General features: G+C 39.9%; 1 non-coding gene across 1 annotated transcript in view; it reads right to left on the reverse strand.

Annotated features, from left to right (window-relative positions):
* LOC105048734 (uncharacterized) overlaps positions 1 to 18275 on the reverse strand; it is a 43144-nt gene extending 24869 nt beyond the window's left edge. The window contains exons 1-6 of the transcript XR_012142993.1: positions 17871 to 18275; positions 15768 to 15858; positions 15590 to 15674; positions 15341 to 15425; positions 11032 to 11101; positions 4217 to 4285 (exon numbers count right to left, since the gene is read on the reverse strand). This is a non-coding gene — a transcript (uncharacterized protein). The remainder of the gene's footprint in view (positions 1 to 4216; positions 4286 to 11031; positions 11102 to 15340; positions 15426 to 15589; positions 15675 to 15767; positions 15859 to 17870) is intronic.
* Between the last annotated feature and the right edge of the window lie 997 nt (positions 18276 to 19272).

Genomic DNA, 19272 nt, shown 5'->3' on the forward strand with positions numbered 1-19272 from the left:
ATTTACATACTTAAAGCATGCCACTCATCATTATCCCTGTTAATGCAGCTGAGATGTGCCACCATTGATGGTTCACCAAAAAATGAACAAGCTCGCATGGCATCTCACTGCCATTAATCTAAGTAATGATCAAGAACTATTCTATGCTCATTCCTTAGGACAAATTCAAATAAGGTATAAGCATATCGTGAGGCAAGCAAAAAAATCAGTTTTAACTAACTAATCTTCGAAGAGTAAATTCTACTTAAGGATGAAGCTGCAGCCCAAAAAAGTTGAAATGTGTAGAGCTGCATCATAGTCCAATTGGATCTATGTCATATTTCATTCTTGTCTCATCAAAGCTGTAAAGTGGGAAATGGCAAATTGTTCATATTTATTATCAGAATGATATGCTTTCTAGAATCTACTCTTACCAAGATGAAAGTCCCAATACCAGAAGCCATCCCATTTTAATGTTAGGTCAGTACAGTACTGGAAAGGACCAAGATGAACCGAAACAAGCCCTAAAAACAAGAATGAAGAGAAAATTCTGTTTTTTTTAAAAAAAAAAAGTTTCCTGGGATGCATGGTCATCCCAAATGTCAGAATGAGACCATCCCAATCCATCTTAACTGGTACCAACAAAGATGGTTGGGATGTTCTGATCCACGAGAGAACCGGAGTAGTGGGTACATCCCAGATACCATGCTCTCATCAAAATGGTATGGTAGTAGTAGGACACGTCAAAACATACCAAGACCCAAATCCTTGCCCTATATGGTTGCTGGGGCTTGCAATGGGCTAAACCATGCCCACACCCATCAAGCTTGGCCAACTTAGGGCCAGGCCAAGCTATTTAAAGCAGACTATGAGCTTGGGCCTCACATTTAACCCCATAATGATGTTGCGCTTCATTTGGGCTGGCCCATGTCAGACCTAGGCCCAATCCCTAGCCCATGGCTATTTAGGACTCTGCCAAACCCATTTACTTCTCCTTGGCCCTCTGCTTCCACTCTATTCTATTCAAGAACTAACCCTAAGAGTGGGTTCTTCCCCTACCCTGTCTTGTATTTTCTGATCGTTGTCAACCATTGTCAAAGAAGCCAGCACCAGGTCATCGTGAATCAGGCAACCTTCGAACAACGAGTGTTACGTGTGGAGCAAAAGCCAGTTGGGGGAGGAGGCAGCAATGAGGTGGCAAGAAGTGACAAGGATCATGCAGCACATCAATGGGCAGAGGCTATGCGGAGGGCAATGAATGGGGATGGAGGCATAATGGTGCTTGTTGGGTATAAAATACCCCCAACCGAAGTTCGTGACAGGAGTGACCCTCCGGGGATCCAACTGACTTTCGACCTCCGACAACGTCTCTTCAAACCTCCCAGGCGGCCGAGCCTCCGCCATACTCCCAAGTTTTGCCGACGGACAGGACCCCGCCAGTGTCGACCGGATTCTTTGTGACGTCCGGACTCCTACGGGAGCCGGACCTCGTCCCCAACTCCGGCCGCAGGAAGACTCCGTCCGGACTCCTACGGGAGCCGGACTTCGTCCCCGACGCCAATCGCAAGTGAACCGCGTCCGGACTCCTACGGGAGCCGGACTTCGCCCCCGGCTTCTACTGCAAGCAAACTCCATCCGGACTCCTACGGGAGCCAGATCTCGTCTCCGACTCCGGCCACGGGAAGACTCCGCCCGAACTCCTACGGGAGCCGGGCTTCGTCCCCGACTTCGACCGCTGGTAAACTTCGTTCGGACTCCTACGGGAGCCGGACCTCGCCTCTGACTTTAATTGCAGGTAGACTTCGCCCGGACTCCTACGGGAGCCGGACTCCGCCCACGACTTCACAAGCAGACTCCGTCCGGACTCCTACGAGAGCCAGATCTCGTCTCCGACTCCGGCCACGGGAAGACTCCGCCCGGACTCCTACGGGAGCCGGGCTTCGTCCCCGACTTCGACCGCTGGTAAACTTCGTCCGGACTCCTACGGGAGCCGGACCTCTCCCCTGACTTTAATTGCAGGTAGACTTCGCCCGGACTCCTACGGGAGCCAGACTCCGCCCACGACTTCACAAGCAGACTCCGTCCGGACTCCTACGGAGCCAGATCTCGTCTCCGACTCCGGCCACGGGAAGACTCCGCCCGGATTCCTACGGGAGCGCCAGGCTTCGTCCCCGACTTCGACCGCTGGTAAACTTCGTCCGGACTCCTACGGGAGCCGGACCTCGCCCCTGACTTTAATTGCAGGTAGACTTCGCCCGGACTCCTACAGGAGCCGGACTCCGCCCACGACTTCACAAGCAGACTCCGTCCGGACTCTCCTACGGGAGCCAGATCTCGTCTCCGACTCCGGCCACGAGAAGACTCCGCCCGGACTTCTACGGGAGCCGGGCTTCGTCCCCGACTTCGACCGCTGGTAAACTTCGTCCGGACTCCTACGGGAGCCGGACTTCGCCCCTGACTTTAATTGCAGGTAGACTTCCCCGGACTCCTACGGGAGCCGGACTCCGCCCACGACTTCACAAGCAGACTCGTCCGGACTCCTACGGGAGCCAGATCTCGTCTCCGACTCCGGCCACGGGAAGACTCCCCCGGACTCCTACGGGAGCCGGGCTTCGTCCCCGACTTCGACCGCTGGTAAACTTCGTCCGGACTCCTACGGGAGCCGGACTTCGCCCCTGACTTTAATTGCAGGTAGACTTCGCCGGACTCCTACGGGAGCCGGACTCTGCCCACGACTTCACAAGCAGACTCCGTCCGGACTCCTACGGGAGCCAGATCTCGTCTCCGACTCCGGCCACGGGAAGACTCCGCCCGGACTCCTACGGGAGCCGGGCTTCGTCCCCGACTTCGACCGTTGGTAAACTTCGTCCGGACTCCTACGGGAGCCGGACCTCGCCCCTGACTTTAATTGCAGGTAGACTTCGACCGGACTCCTACGGGAGCCGGACTTCGCTTCCGACTCCAGCTACAGACTCCAACCGAACTTCAGCCGACAAGTCTAGACCCCCTGGCAAGCCGTAGTAACGGCCACGATCCTGCTCCACTCCCTGCGGCGGATCCTAAGCGGCTCCATCACTCCCTGCAGGCCGCAGTAACGGCCACGATTCTGCTCCACTCCCTACGACGGATACCGCGCGATTCCTCCCACCCCTTGGCAAGTCGCGACAACGGACACCGTTCCACTACCCGCAACAAACTCTACGTGGCACGTCCCGACGGTAGCCACGATCCCACTCCACTACTCTTCGCAACAAACTCCGCTGACCCTGGACAGCCCACTGCCAGACGGTTACAGATATCGCTATCAGTCTGCTGCCCCCTCCGCCTATAAAAGGGGGCCCCAGATACGTTATTCTCTAAGCTTTATTTTCTATCCCAAAACTCTGCTAAAATTTTCGTTGAGCACTCCATTCTTGTTGAGGCAAAGAACTGACTTGAGCGTCGGAGGGTCTTGCCGGAGCAACCCCACCTCCGATTTAGACTTCCTTTACAGGTCCCGGCGGCGACCACGACTCCCTCGACTCCAGCTCCTCCGACGCAGGTGGATTTTTGCACCAACAGTGCTGATCTACCATGTTGCTTTCTCTGTCCACCCTGCCGACCACCACAAGCACTCGACCCTTTACTTCTGCCACAACTACAAGTTTTTGGCACCCCTCTCTCTAGGGTTTGACCATTCAATTCAATGGTTCTAATGAAATGTCACTTGCTTGATCACCATTTAATCAAAGATTGGACAGTCATCAAGTTTTTCGTGCTATTAATTTATTAATAATAATGATAGCTCCGGTGGAGGGTTTAGGTATTGCATCTCAATGAATGTGCTTCAATTGGGGGTCATATATACATTGGATTAGGCCATAAACCAGGCCTGGGCCCAGCACCGACCTGATAATTTTTATTCTAGTGAGTCTACACAAAACCTGGGCAGACATAATCAAAAGGGCTAGGCTTGGACCTAAGACAGGCCGGCCAAAGACCGATGCATTAGCAACCCAAATGAGCATGGGCATGATAGCAGGATAACTAGTCATTTTGCCCGAAGTTGACTTTATCATAAAGAAGATACATGAAAAGGGCCACAAGCAAATGAATATTTTCAAAACTCATTAAAACACAAAATGTCATCATTGTGTTTCAAAAATGGAAAATGCATAGTAGGAGAAATATTAATTAAAACATCCAATAATTGCATGTAATATAACTTCCAAAACTGTAGCAAAGATAAAAATTTTACCACTTATCTTAAGAAGTGTGAATGTTGTGCAGCTATCATGAACACCATAGAGATCGCGACCCAAAAGTGCTGATAAGACATAGAGTGTTTATTTAGCACATATAAGCTTCAGAAAGTATACAAAGAGCAAGAGATGCAATATAAATATACTTGGATCATAAACTTTCTATAATTAAAACATTGTGCATAGCCATAGCATATCAAGTTAAAAAATAGCAATATCAAGTTAAAAAAGTTAGTTCAAACATGATTGTCTAAGAAAGATTTGTTCTCAATTAAACAACACAATTTTCTTCAATGGAAAACTTTATCCATTAAAAACTTGTAAGAGACTGTCTTGGCAAAAACAGGAGAATAGGATCTGTTGCTGGGAATAAATCTGCATGAAGCTTATACAAGAACCATATTTTCCAGGGGAATTTTTGTGGAAATATGTAGACTTAATAACATGCCATGCAAAGTTGGGATCAGAACCATATGATAGGCACAAAATGTAACATTAAGAAAATTGGCATGTCAAAAAACTCTAGAAATCCTTCTGTTTGTGTTACATATAATTATGGTTATTTGTTTCGGATGCAGTGAATGTTGATATCCATGTCCTAACAGCATGTTATTTGCTGTTAACATATTGCTGGCTGAGATGAAAGGACCAACACTGATACGAAAGATAGTTCTAAATAGTATATTAGTTTTTAAACAAATTAAAGAAAAACACTTGAACCATTGAAAGATTTGGGAGCTATGCATCCGTATGCCTTCCCCAATCAACACCATTCTAGCCTAAGAACTAGTATCCAGATGTCCATTGGAGGAACTGCATATGCCTAGCAACAATTCATAGATTAGGCTGGTTCAAGGTGATTCCAGAAAATTGGGCAAATTCTAGTTGCTTCAGGCCAACACATGCTAAAAGGGAATGTTGACTTTTCATAAACTAGCATTTTAAAAATTCTTGAGAATGGGACTGTGATTTAATTTGGCTCCTTAGCTTATTATGCCTTGGAGATGAAAGCAGTTATGCATATCAAACCTTGTTGTCTACCCTCTTCATAAGACTCTTCCCAAGTCTGTAGCAATTTCAGAGGGTCATTTCTCAATTTGTGACTATAAACCACAAAGAATAAAGTAAGCATACCACATGCCAGCCAGACATCTACGTTTTAACGTGGGTTCTTTTCATGCTGAAAGTTGTCTTGGCTAGGAAGTTAGCACCAATTCCAAGAGTCAACATCAACTTGGCAGGCAGTCACAAAAAATCTTCTTAATCCTTCCACCGAGTCTTCTATAGTTAAAGCTTCTGCTCCTTACGGAAATCAATTTGCATGGGAAAAGGCTTGGATGATGATGATAAGCTTAGAACTTTGAAGAGAAGAAATTAGAGAATATAGGAGAGAGGAGACAAACAAAAAACATTTCAGAGAACGTCTTCACATATTTGGTGAGTCGTCACCCAAATTCCAGATATGTGAAGAATATCAACAGAGAAATTAACATATGAAATCATAAAACATATCTATAAGATGATGTTCTCCAAGGACGATTGCTCAATCACACATGTAACATTTTGCACAATTAAAAGAAGCATGTTATATGCACATTTGAGCATCTCCGAAATCCTCTTTTTGTTCTAGAAAAGTTCTGCTCAAGTCAAGATGATTTTTCAATTGAAAAATGAATTTCAAAAGGGTCTTTACTTGCATACTGAGCACACATGCAATCAACAATTGTTCATCTACTTAAAAGTATTTTCTCATCTTTTTGTACATTTATATATAATTAGATGAAAGATGCATAAATTATAATTTAATTAGCATTTTATTAGAAAAAATTGCAATTTCAGGAATAGTTCATTTTTTTGAACTTTGTTTGATCTCTCAAATCTACACCAAATTTCCTGCATAAATTTCACTGAATTAATTTTGTTCTGCTATGCTCAAATCCAATTCACAACATACTAGCAAGCACCTAGCCACCATAAAGTGCCAGCCTTGGTTGACATCAAGCTCAATATCGATATGTAGACCATTGAGTTGGCCCAATAATCTATATAATAATAGCAAAGCGATATACGGATATTAGGGATGGCATTCCGTATTGACACATAAGAATATAAGATAATCTTCCGCAACACCAGGTGTCAAGTTTTATTTTTTTATTTTTTTTATTTTTTTAAATAAGAAATAAAAGCACAATAGTATCTATATAAACTATATCTATATAATAATAATAAAGCGATACACAGATATTAGGGGTGGTATTCCATGTTGACACATAAGATTATAGGATAATCTTTAAATAAGAAATAAAAGCATAAATAGTATGATAAAAAAATAAATAATATTTTAAATCTATATAATAATAGTAAAACGATACACGAGTGTTAGGAGTGACATTCCATGTTGACACGTAAGATTATAAGATAATCTCCCGCAATGCCATATGTCCAAATTTTTTTTATATATATTTTTAAATAAAAAATAAAAGCACAAATAGTATCTATATAATCTATTTTATACAATAATAGTAAAGCGATATATAGATATTAGGGGTGACATTCCGCATTGACACGTAAGATTATAGGATAATCTCCTACAACACCACCTGTCAAGTTTTATTTTTTTATTTTTTTTATTTTTTAAATAAGCAATAAAAGCATAAATAGTATGATAAAAAAAATAAAGAATATTTTAAATTATTATAACTTAGTTTTATTCTAAAAAGAAAAAGAAAATAAGAAATAGACAAAGTCACGATCATCAAAAGCCAGAACCCGTTGCCTTTCTCTTACCCCACCGCCAACACCACCTCCGAAGCCACGTGTCAAGTTTGGAAGTCACCACTTCGGAGAGAAACGTAACTCTTTAAAATGCAAGGAAATCTCGAACCCCTGTGTCCCCATGCAACCTCCATCTCTTTATAGGATTCTGTACGCATGAATTTTTTCGGTATTTTCCACCAATCCTCCGATCTCTTTCCATCTCCTAGGGTAGGATTGAAGGGTCTTAGAGGGAGAGATGGGAGAAGCAATGAGAACTGCTGTGACGGCTGTCGTAGTCGGCGGCTACCGGACAGCCATGGACGCGGCATCGACAGCCTGGAAGGCTTCCAGTCCGTCCATAGCCACCATCGCCACCGCGGCGATGGCGGCCGAGGGGGCGCCATCAGGCTGTTTACTTGCATTGCATCCTTCAATCTAATTTTTTTTAAAAAAATTTAGAAGCCAAATGCAGCATCCTTTACAACCCACATTTTCACTCTCTATAGTATTAAATTTAGAAATGAAAATTCTTTCTCTTTCTCTGCTATCAACAGAAGAATTTGATCAAAAAAATCAATAAAAAAAGTAAAAGAAAAAATATTGCAATGGTTCTTTATAGAATGTATTCTACAAACCTATTTTATAGCACTCTTAATTTTTGGATTTACTAATATTAATAGCAAAAAAAATATTATCATTATTATCAATTAAACCCCTGCAACACAGGGGTCAAGTGCTAGTGAGTACGAGAATTATAATTCTATAGGAAATGTAGGAGTCATATAGTAATGATTAAGGTAAAAAAATCATTATATAAACTACATTTAATACCCCAGGTTTAGAATAAAAGGGCATGCAACTTCTCCTCTCAAAAAAAACCAAAATTGGTGAAGCAAAAATTATTGTGATACACCAATAGAACGTCTACTCCATAATTTCTTGGATTTCAGACATAAGAAAACAAATACAGAAGATTTTTTGGAAGTAGAATATTAAATACAAAAGCACAAGAGATGACCATGATATGCATTATTCGCACACTGATAGTCTGTCTGCCACTCTGCATTTTTGAAGTTGTTGACATAATATAATGTTTTAACCATATATCATCTTGTACATTTGATAGGGTTATTTCTTCAGAAGCATTAGAATTGATTCAATAAGCTACTTTAGGTTTCTTCACAATTTTCAGATTTTAAATGTGTAAAAATGAAAATGATACTTCTTAACTTTAGGGTTGGTCACAGCGTAAATATCTCATTAAAAGAGCCTTTACAATTTATGGCAGGAATAAATTAGCCTATGTATGAATTGCTTGGTTAAATTACATAACTTCGTGATATGGAAGTCATGATTTAGTGACTCTACCATCCATATTATTTTTTATCACTTGTCATTTTCAATCTTTATGTTAAATTCTTATATGCTCATCAAAATTTGTCCTAGGTCTAATTTAACTTCAGCTAATCTCCTGCAATGAACTGACATTTTGAAGAAATAGGAAAACTATCCATTCCCTTAAAGATAATTATAATGGATTGAGATATTAAGTGCATCAAAGATCTAGGTGACAAACAACAATGCATCTTCTTTTTAGATGCTTTTGCATAGGTAAGATAGCAAACAAATGGAAAAACAAGGACCATGCAACCTCCATCTCTTTATAGGATTCTGTACGCATGAATTTTTTCGGTATTTTCCACCAATCCTCCGATCTCTTTCCATCTCCTAGGGTAGGATTGAAGGGTCTTAGAGGGAGAGATGGGAGAAGCAATGAGAACTGCTGTGACGGCTGTCGTAGTCGGCGGCTACCGGACAGCCATGGACGCGGCATCGACAGCCTGGAAGGCTTCCAGTCCGTCCATAGCCACCATCGCCACCGCGGCGATGGCGGCCGAGGGGGCGCCATCAGGCTGTTTACTTGCATTGCATCCTTCAATCTAATTTTTTTAAAAAATTTTAGAAGCCAAATGCAGCATCCTTTACGACCCACATTTTCACTCTCTATAGTATTAAATTTAGAAATGAAAAATCTTTCTCTTTCTCTGCTATCAACAGAAGAATTTGATCAAAAAAATCAATAAAAAAAGTAAAAGAAAAAATATTGCAATGGTTCTTTATAGAATGTATTCTACAAACCTATTTTATAGCACTCTTAATTTTTGGATTTACTAATATTAATAGCAAAAAAAATATTATCATTATTATCAATTAAACCCCTGCAACACAGGGGTCAAGTGCTAGTGAGTACGAGAATTATAATTCTATAGGAAATGTAGGAGTCATATAGTAATGATTAAGGTAAAAAATCATTATATAAACTACATTTAATACCCTAGGTTTAGAATAAAAAGGCATGCAACTTCTCCTCTCAAAAAAAACCAAAATTGGTGAAGCAAAAATTATTGTGATACACCAATAGAACGTCTACTCCATAATTTCTTGGATTTCAGACATAAGAAAACAAATACAGAAGATTTTTTGGAAGTAGAATATTAAATACAAAAGCACAAGAGATGACCATGATATGCATTATTCGCACACTGATAGTCTGTCTGCCACTCTGCATTTTTGAAGTTGTTGACATAATATAATGTTTTAACCATATATCATCTTGTACATTTGATAGGGTTATTTCTTCAGAAGCATTAGAATTGATTCAATAAGCTACTTTAGGTTTCTTCACAATTTTCAGATTTTAAATGTGTAAAAATGAAAATGATACTTCTTAACTTTAGGGTTGGTCACAGCGTAAATATCTCATTAAAAGAGCCTTTACAATTTATGGCAGGAATAAATTAGCCTATGTATGAATTGCTTGGTTAAATTACATAACTTCGTGATATGGAAGTCATGATTTAGTGACTCTACCATCCATATTATTTTTTATCACTTGTCATTTTCAATCTTTATGTTAAATTCTTATATGCTCATCAAAATTTGTCCTAGGTCTAATTTAACTTCAGCTAATCTCCTGCAATGAACTGACATTTTGAAGAAATAGGAAAACTATCCATTCCCTTAAAGATAATTATAATGGATTGAGATATTAAGTGCGTCAAAGATCTAGGTGACAAACAACAATGCATCTTCTTTTTAGATGCTTTTGCATAGGTAAGATAGCAAACAAATGGAAAAACAAGGATCATGATGCATGGATGATAAGAAAATAGGAAAAGAAGAAGAAAATAAAACTTATTTAATAAAAAAGATCAAGAATATTAAAAGTAACAAGGAATGATCAGATGAAGGTGTGTAAGGATAAAGAATGATGCAGCTAGCGAGAAAAAGAGATCAAAGGAAATGGCTTTATCATCTGATTTTCTGTACCTTGTTTGGTAGGATCCACCATGTGATAACATGTTTAGAACATTGTTATAATGGCATTAAAAGATAAAATAATCATGATGAAACTCATCTATGATATACTCACAAAACAAAATGTGGAAGAAAAAAAAGGAAAATTTCACAAATGCCAGAATGGCAAGTGAGATACACAACAATGGAGCAACTTGACTGGGTTCAGTCTAACCGCATAGAAATGAAAATGCTAATTGACATGGAATTGCAACATCAAAAAAACTCTCTCTGTCAGATTTTAGACCCCCAAAAGTATAAGTTTAGAACATGTCCCATTTTTGTTAAGTATATGGTTTTCAAACTGTTTCTTAGTCCCTAGGTGACTCCATACACTAAAATTCAATGTTTTAGAACACATAAAAAGACCTACGAAGCACCAAGAATGTCAAGCTACCTTAGCAACTTAGATGCTTATAAACCTAGCCTAATCAATTCAACAATTAAATCATATGAGGGCAAGGCCAAGAAATTAAACCAAGAACAGATAACGAGTATCATTATGAAGATGTATACCTTAAATCAGACTGTGTGTAAGAATTTTATAAACATTGCTTCAAAATAAAAGCATTTAGAGAAGCGAAGAAACAACTAATAAAATAAGCAAGGAGAGCTCATGGCATCAACAAACTACTTATATAAAAAGACATCATCATGACATGTTTATCTATGTTAACAACCAATAAAATTAACTTACAGGAAGTGTCTCCCATATGGTTTCATCACTTATGCTTTCTTCATCTCCTGGCATTAAAGCCCTACACATTCTGTATATGGGGCAAAAGAAAATATCAGAACAAAGGAGGAAATCAACTAATAATCACGAACTGCCGGTTAAATAATGCTGAAAAGAATTAGCATGTCCTGTTTGAGTGCAAGCACTCCGGGTTCATGAAATAAAATAAGGACAGTTTGTGGTGGAGGAACTGCTTTTAAATGGCTAATTGCTTGCAGAACTGTAATGCCATAGGATACTTCTAATTTGCTTTAGATCAAGTTTTTGGCTTACTGATGTCATTTTCATGTTGATTATTGCCTGTTTAAGCTTCAGAACAGATGTCATTTAAAACACTCTCTATAAGCAAAACTCCAATTGTAAACCATGTAGCTTCTCAAAAATAGCATCTATACCTTATCCTTTCTTGTCAAATTTAGGTCAGGCTAAAAATGTATTGGATATGCTCAGATACCGGTAATATACACATCCATAACACTTTTATCCGGCAGATATGGATACCAAGGAGACAGCTCATAGAGTTGTGGAAAGATGAACAAATTAATTTAGTCTATACCTATAGGTACTAAGATTTAATCACATTAACTAATGTAAAGTAGGGGTGACAAAATATGACCCGACCCGCTAACCCAACCTGTGTTCGACCCGCTATAAACAGATATAGATTTGGACTAAATAGGTTTGGGTCGTAAACAGGTCAACCCATTTAACCCGTTTTTTATTTGCGTCGGGTTCATGTTTGGGTTATCTAACCTGCTTAACCCGTTTAACCCGTATAATTTTTTGGTTGGACTTGTATATCATCAATTGGGCCGTCTAAATAGCCTGAGTAATGGGCTAATTGGGCTCCGCTCCGTGTTGCGTGATATGGCAATTGGACCGCGTCAAATCCCACGATGGATGGCACGCCATGCTACCCTTGTATTTCACCGATTCCCGATCGCACCATGCCCACGCTACCTCTTGTATCTCACCAATACCGCAGGTTTCGTGGCTAAGGTTTTCCACGTTCTTCCCCTCCCTTTCTTTCTTCTCTGCCGCCGTTGTGCCGACGACTGTCGAGGCTGAGTTCGACACTTTGATCAGGCTTGCCGCTTGCCGAAGGCGAAGGAACCGGAGGCGACGGGGCGTCGATCGAAGGTGCTCCCCAATGCCACCACCTATGCCACCATCAAATCTCTCTTCCAGGTTCGCTCCCTCCTCTCCCTTCTCGATGACAACGGCCTTCCCCTCTCCACCCACTCCACTGTCGTGCACGCCGTCCGCTTCCCCTGCTCCTGCTCCAACGACGCCGGCAGAAGCTATGGCCTGTGGATCCCGCTGTCGTGCAACAGTGACAGGTGACCTAATGCCCAGTGGACGGCACCACAGTGGTCCACTACGCCCATATGGTGGCGGCCAAGAGCTCGATGGAGGGGATTGCGGTGGAGTTCGGAACAGAGCGCCGGAGCCAGAAGCGGCCAAGAGAGCTCCGGTTGGGCGGAGTCGGAGGCGGCAAGAGCGCAGTCGGTTGGAGATGCAGTGAGGGCGGTTGAGCGGAGATGCGGCAAACGCGGTCGGGCGGAGGCCACAAATAAGGTTTTTTTTTAAAACAAGTTGCAAGCGGGTTGGATTTTATTGTTTTTTTAACTTGGGTTATAACCGAGTTGTAAATAGATCGGGTCAAGTAACCTGTTTATTAAACAGGTCAGGTTCGGATTCTAAAGTCTGACTTATTTAATAAACAGGTCGGATCCGGGTTCAAAGTTTTTTGACTCGATCCATATCTGATCTGATCCGTTTATATCCAACCCAACCCGATTGCCACCCCTAATGTAAAGTGTTTATGTTATGGTGCTTTCGCTTTAGGTAACCCCTCTCTCTCCCTCTCATATTCATGGTGTGTATGCATGCAGAAATTGGGCTGCCATGGGTCTGGTCAGGTCAATAATTTAGACCAACAAGATTAAGCTTAATGCACCATGTGTATGCAAGCAGTAGTTGGGCTACTAATAGGTTGGGTCAAGTCAACAATTTAAACCAACAAGAAAAGTCTTGGCCTAGATCTGAACCCATCCCTTTTTTCCCTTTTCGGTAGATAATATAGTCATTTATATAGGACACTCAAAAAGACAAGCAGACCTGTCGATAGCTGCAGGGTGTGCTGGGTCCGGTCGGACCTAAGCGCATTATTTAGTCAAAACTTCATGCCCATACTCACTAAAAGGCCTTTTTCATAACCCAGCCCAATCATTCAAACCATAAGTTTGGTATCCAATCCCGACTAATCCTTTGAGTCAATATGACCATCTTAAGCCCCAAAAATTGAAAGAGGAAAAGATGTAACAATGCAACAGATAAAGAAATAACAAGGGAATAAAAAATATTCTGGAGAAATATAAGAAATAAAATTATAGAAAACAAGAGTTTCTATCAAAACTCAGCTTATGTCAAGTTTTGGCTAGCTAAAGTCATCCAGTCATCTTAGTGTTCTTATTGCCATCACAAGTTCACAGCTCAGTGTCAATGCTGTAGACTTTAGGTCATCGAGCCTAGAAAGAATCACATGTGATGCACTAAGAGGCAAAGGTCTCCATGACGGGACAAGAAAGAGTTTCCAAAGCTGAGGGATAGCATAACAGAACCACACATAAAAAAAGATAGGCAATTCAAGGTCCCAAAAGATTCTAGAAATCAGATCATATAACACTAGGATAAAAACACTTCATTTGTCATATACATAGGCCACTAACTCTATGTTCAATTGGGGTCACGAGAAGAAGGATAGATGGGATTGAAAGGATGGATGGCCCCCACCCACCATTTAGTTCAAAAAATATTAGGAAGATGGATCAAAAAGAGGGATTGCCCATCCATCCGGGCCAACCAATTTACATCCTCCCAAATTGAAATGATACAAGGAAGGATGGATAGAACATGTAAAGAGTGGATTTTTGTGTTGACAAAATCATCCCTATTAACTTTTTTGAAAAAACTCTAATACTTCTTCACTTTTTCATTCATTTTATTTATATTTTTTTTATTTTACCCATACTATTTATCCTATACTATTAAGTTTTATTACTAATTATTTTAATTTTAGCACATAGTTTTCATAATTATAAGTAAATAATTAAAATTATCTTATATTTTTATTTTATTTACTATTTTTTAGTTAACTATTTGTATAAAATTAAAAAACTATTTAAATTAAATTATAAATTAATTAGTTATTTGTATAATTAATATATAAATAAATTTATTCATATAATTAATTTATAAATAATTTATTCAATTAAATACTTATATAATTTTTTATATAATTATAAATTATAAAGATTATAAATTTATATATTACCTATGCTTCTTCAACATAAATAAGTATTATAAATTGATAATAATAATTTTTTTTATCGAAGAACAGTTTAGTAAAAATATCATACAAATATCTTCCTTCCTTTTCTCTCTCCTATACCAAACAAAAGAGGGAATCGTCCCATCCAACCTTCCATATTTCAACAAATATACAGAAGGATGAATAGAAGATTCATTCATCCTTTCCCTCATCCATCCTTCCCCATCCAACTTCTCCAATCCATCCTCCGTACCAAACAAAAGTATTATCCAAAGGTAAAGGATAAAACCAAATATATGTTTCCATAGGCTTTCATGCTTGAGCATATATAAGACATTATTTTCATGTTAATAATCCTTAGCTAGCGCCTGGTGGTACAATTCTCAAGACCCAAAACTAGCCAATGCCCTAGCCATAACCTATTCTTTCCAATAGGCATCTACAATTGAGCCTATAAATTACATATTTGGGCATGCAACAGCTGATACCTGGTAGCACCAATTTTCACGAGCCAAAACAAGACAAAGCTCTAGCCAAAAGTGTCCCATATAAATTTTGGGTCAAATTGTCTGACATCATTCCTATGCTAGTGTGTTCTGCATAACCCAAACCCTACCCGCAATGAGTTGGGTCATACATTGACACCCCTACATGCAAGTATTTGCATGTGCATGCTTCTTGAGGCAGTGGACTAGGTTCCTCATTACACAACAACCACATGAGCTAGGAATGTTAGCATGAAAGGCTTTCACATCAGATTGATTAGTTGCAAAATTCTACACTTTCTGAAGCCTTAAAGTAATGCTCCACAGCAGATACCAAACTGGTCGGACAATTTAGCAACTCTGACTAAATAGGCTGAAAGGAAGTGCAACTCCAAACATAAATAACAGATCAATATAAACATAGTTTTCCCATCAAGTTGGAATTATTTACCTGAAATTGTCAATGAGAATAATTACTTCAAAGGCCAAAAGAGGAAGGAAAACGATCTTCAGGTTAAAAGTTGGGCCGGTGTGAGCTGCATATAAATCCTTTAATAAAACATGAGACACAGGTAAAAGAATGAAAATTAACTTTTAAAAAGCTAATGATCATTACATATTTTGAACTGGAATACATATGTTTTAGTGTGCTGAATGCGACTACTAATTGTTTAATTGATCACAGGTCAATATCACTTACCGCTGATGCTCTGGAGGTAAACACAAAGAAGCAGCTCAAATGCAATTAATAATGGTCCCGCAACAATAGCATGACAAGGTGCCCACTGTAAAGCGCAATACAAGTTTATGAGACAACTAAAGAATACACTTCTGGATACTAATCCATCGTCAAGGAAGCACTAGTTAAGAACTCATACATGACGATCATGAGGTAATGATGGAGCAGGTAAGGAGAACCTTCCACGTGCAACAACAGCATGAAACAGCCAAAGCGGGACAAAAACTATCCTGCATAGTTAGGGACGGCACGTTGAAGCTAAAACAAGAATAAGAAACAACAAATTTTAATTCTTTCCCATACACAAATTTGAGCATAGTGATATAGGCAGTAAGACGGACATGCTACTCAATAGTTCTTGAGTTTGACTGCATGGCATTTTCAGATTAAAGTGATGATTATATGCCCATCACTACCATGCAGAATGATTTGAAGTGACAAGATATCCATGTACCCAACACTATCATGGATAAGAACTTCAACTTAAGTACCAAACAAGCATCCTAACCGACGTAGAGAATAAGGTTATGCAATATATAATGTAAGAGACTTGGGCATTTAAGAAAAGTTAGCTGATGCCATAAATGAAGACCGTATAAATAACCCCCCCCCCTTCCAAAACACCCTTTTCCGTTTACCATAAAAACACCCATGTGATTCTCCGTCTTCATCTAATATTTTAGAGAGAGATACCAACAACAAATACACCCACCATGATTCTTGAAAATCTATATACAACATGACTTATTAATTAGTTCAAACCCTACTTATCTTTCTCTCCATTGCCTCTACAATTTATCTTCTTCCTAGTATCCTTCTTTATCCTTTAATTTCTATCCTTCTCCTTCTCATCTATTCTCCTCCACCTTCACCATCCCTTTTCTCTTCATCTTCTTCCTCATGCACAATGTCTAGGCAGCCATCCTTCTCCACCAACTTTGTAGCTGCCGCACATGGACCCTCACCACTGCCCTCCACTGACCTAGGTGAAAGCAAATATGAATACTATTATAGAGTCATGGAGAAATCCTTTGGATATTCAATGTATAACAATCAGTCCACCAAAACAAAATACATTCATATAATGTAAGTGAAAAGGAAATGGGAATGCAGGTTCAGGATATAATGATGGCCACAAAATAATTAAAAGCAATATATTTATCTCAGCCTCCAAAACAGAAAATAATGTAGAGATATGATGATGTTTCAAACAAATTAAATGGACTTCTCGAGCGAAGATGTGATTTTTATGTACATATGATCCCAGCCAGTTACTAATACTTGAGTGGAAATTTTTAAATCCAAATATATGGGTAGTTATGTTGCTAAAAGCTTAGGACATGCAGATGCAAATAGTCTTGGGCAATAAAAGGAAGCAAGCCTTAAATATATGTGTAAGTGCCTGGCACAAAATTTGATAGAATATGAGACGATGGTGTCAATAAAACAAAAAGGAGAATTGTGATATTACAATTTAAACCATGGCAGGGAAACAAAATATTGCAAGAAATTTGTCCCTTGATAAAAACTAATGGCTTCGGAAGATTGCGGTTCTGCACTCAATAAACAGATAGTATAAGGCCTGGAGGTTATGGATTCCTTCATCCTTAACACACACTACAGGCACTCTATCCTGAACCTAGAATTCCTCTATAACCACACCAGAACGAACGCAAAGAACTCAGCTCTGAGACATCCAATCCAGCTGGCCTATCACTCAATCGAGGGTTTACAAAGCATATGCCATTTATCCGAGACAATATTCGTTAAGAAGAAGAAGAAGAAAAATCAATAGCCATACCCCTTCTTTATCAGCAAATTCCAAGCCCAGATTTTCTTTCTAAGTTACTGACGATTCAGAATAGCAATTTCTAAGAATTAGAATAATTGACGTGAAAAACCAACCAAAATCAAACCTAGCTCGAAACAGTTAGAAACAGGCCAAGAAGGGATACAATGGGAGGAGAGGACGGCGAACTGACCACCAATAATAGGAGATGCGAAGAAGAAGAACAAGAAGAAGAAGAAGCTTATTCCCATTACCCCCACTCATACCGCTTCTTTATCAGCAAATGCCGAGCCCAGATTTTCTTTCTAGGTCACTGACAATTCAAAATCCCAAGTTCCAAGAATTTAAATAAATTGTCGTGCAAAATCAACCAAAATCAAACCTAGCTCTAAAAAATTAGAAACAGACCAAGACCAAGAAAGGGGAAAAGAGAGGAAAGGACGGCGAACTGACCACCAAGAATAGAAGATGCGGCCATCGATCTTGAGGGCGAGGAAGAGAGTGAAGCAGAAGAGCAGCCCGTGCCCCGCGACCGCCTGCGCCGATTTCCCCACCCTCCCCCACGTCATCGCCTTCCGACGTTGCATCGCCTCCTGCCCTCCTTCCCCGCTGCCGTCCTGCCGCCCGCCACCACCGCGCTTTCTCTTCTCTCTTATCTTTCCCTTCCTCCTCCTCCTCTTGCTCCTCCCTTCTCTCACGCTCTAACACCTTGAGAGTTTGCCACCCCTCCGCCTCTCGCGGACAGAAGGCGGGCGGTGGGACGCCCTAAGCAAACCCACTCTTCTTCGCCTTCGCAGGGTATTTTGGCGATGGGGATTTTTTTTTTTAATTCATTAAAAGCCAATCCGAGAGGGTACTTGCATTAGCTTGCACGCCAACGCGCGCTGGCTTTTGATGAGGGTCTGGCTGTGAGGTCCAGTGGTCCCGCGGAGGGCGTTAAGCGTAGGTTAGCCTCTTCGTGGCGGCATCCAGGAAGACGTGTGCAGGAGGTGGAGGATAGCATTTGGCAGCTGCTCGGCGCTCCAGATGGCATTGCACCTAAGATCGGCTGTACGGTCCTTAACTGGAATATGCAGCGTTTCTTTTAATGCGAATATTGCCCCCACAACGTTGCGTCCAATTGATTTTATAAAAAATTACCTATAGATCGTTAGATGACTTCAAAACTATTTTTAATTTTTTTATATTTTTAAAATTTAATAAAATAATATTAAAATATTAAAAAATTATTTTTAGATTTCTATCATCTATGCAGATTAGTTACATACATGTATATTCAGACTACACAAGTTCATTCATGTTTAAGTTATACAGATTTATGTTCAGATCACATAAGTTATCTAGTTTTAATATCTTGTTATGCACATTCATGTTCAAATTATACAGACATGTACCTTGGTTATACAAAAATAACTCCTTAACATTTCAGAAATTTTTTATTGAACTTGAAAAGTCCAAAGATTTAAAAGTAATTTCAGATCCATATAGAAATCTATAAATAATTTTTTCTTAATTTTAGTGTCGGAAGGGCGGAGGGGCTGGCTTTCCTAGCACCCATCATAAAAGCACAAATCCAAAAATTTGAAGTTATACCCAAAAAAAAATCATATTGGCATCCTCTTTCTTCCTTCCTCATGAAGCTTCTTTATCCATCCATGACTTAAAAAACAAAAAAACAAAAGAAAAAAAAAACGTATTGGCATCCTCTTTCTTCCTCATGAAGCTTCTTCATCTATCATCTTCTTTGTCAAGCTATGCTTGTCCATCCATCCTCTTCCTTGTTAAACCACTCTCTCATTTCTTCTCCTAACATCATTTTTCTTTCTTAACCTCTCCATTTATCCTTTTGCTCATT

Source organism: Elaeis guineensis, chromosome 7, assembly GCF_000442705.2.
Source record: "Elaeis guineensis isolate ETL-2024a chromosome 7, EG11, whole genome shotgun sequence".
NCBI lineage: Eukaryota > Viridiplantae > Streptophyta > Magnoliopsida > Arecales > Arecaceae > Elaeis > Elaeis guineensis.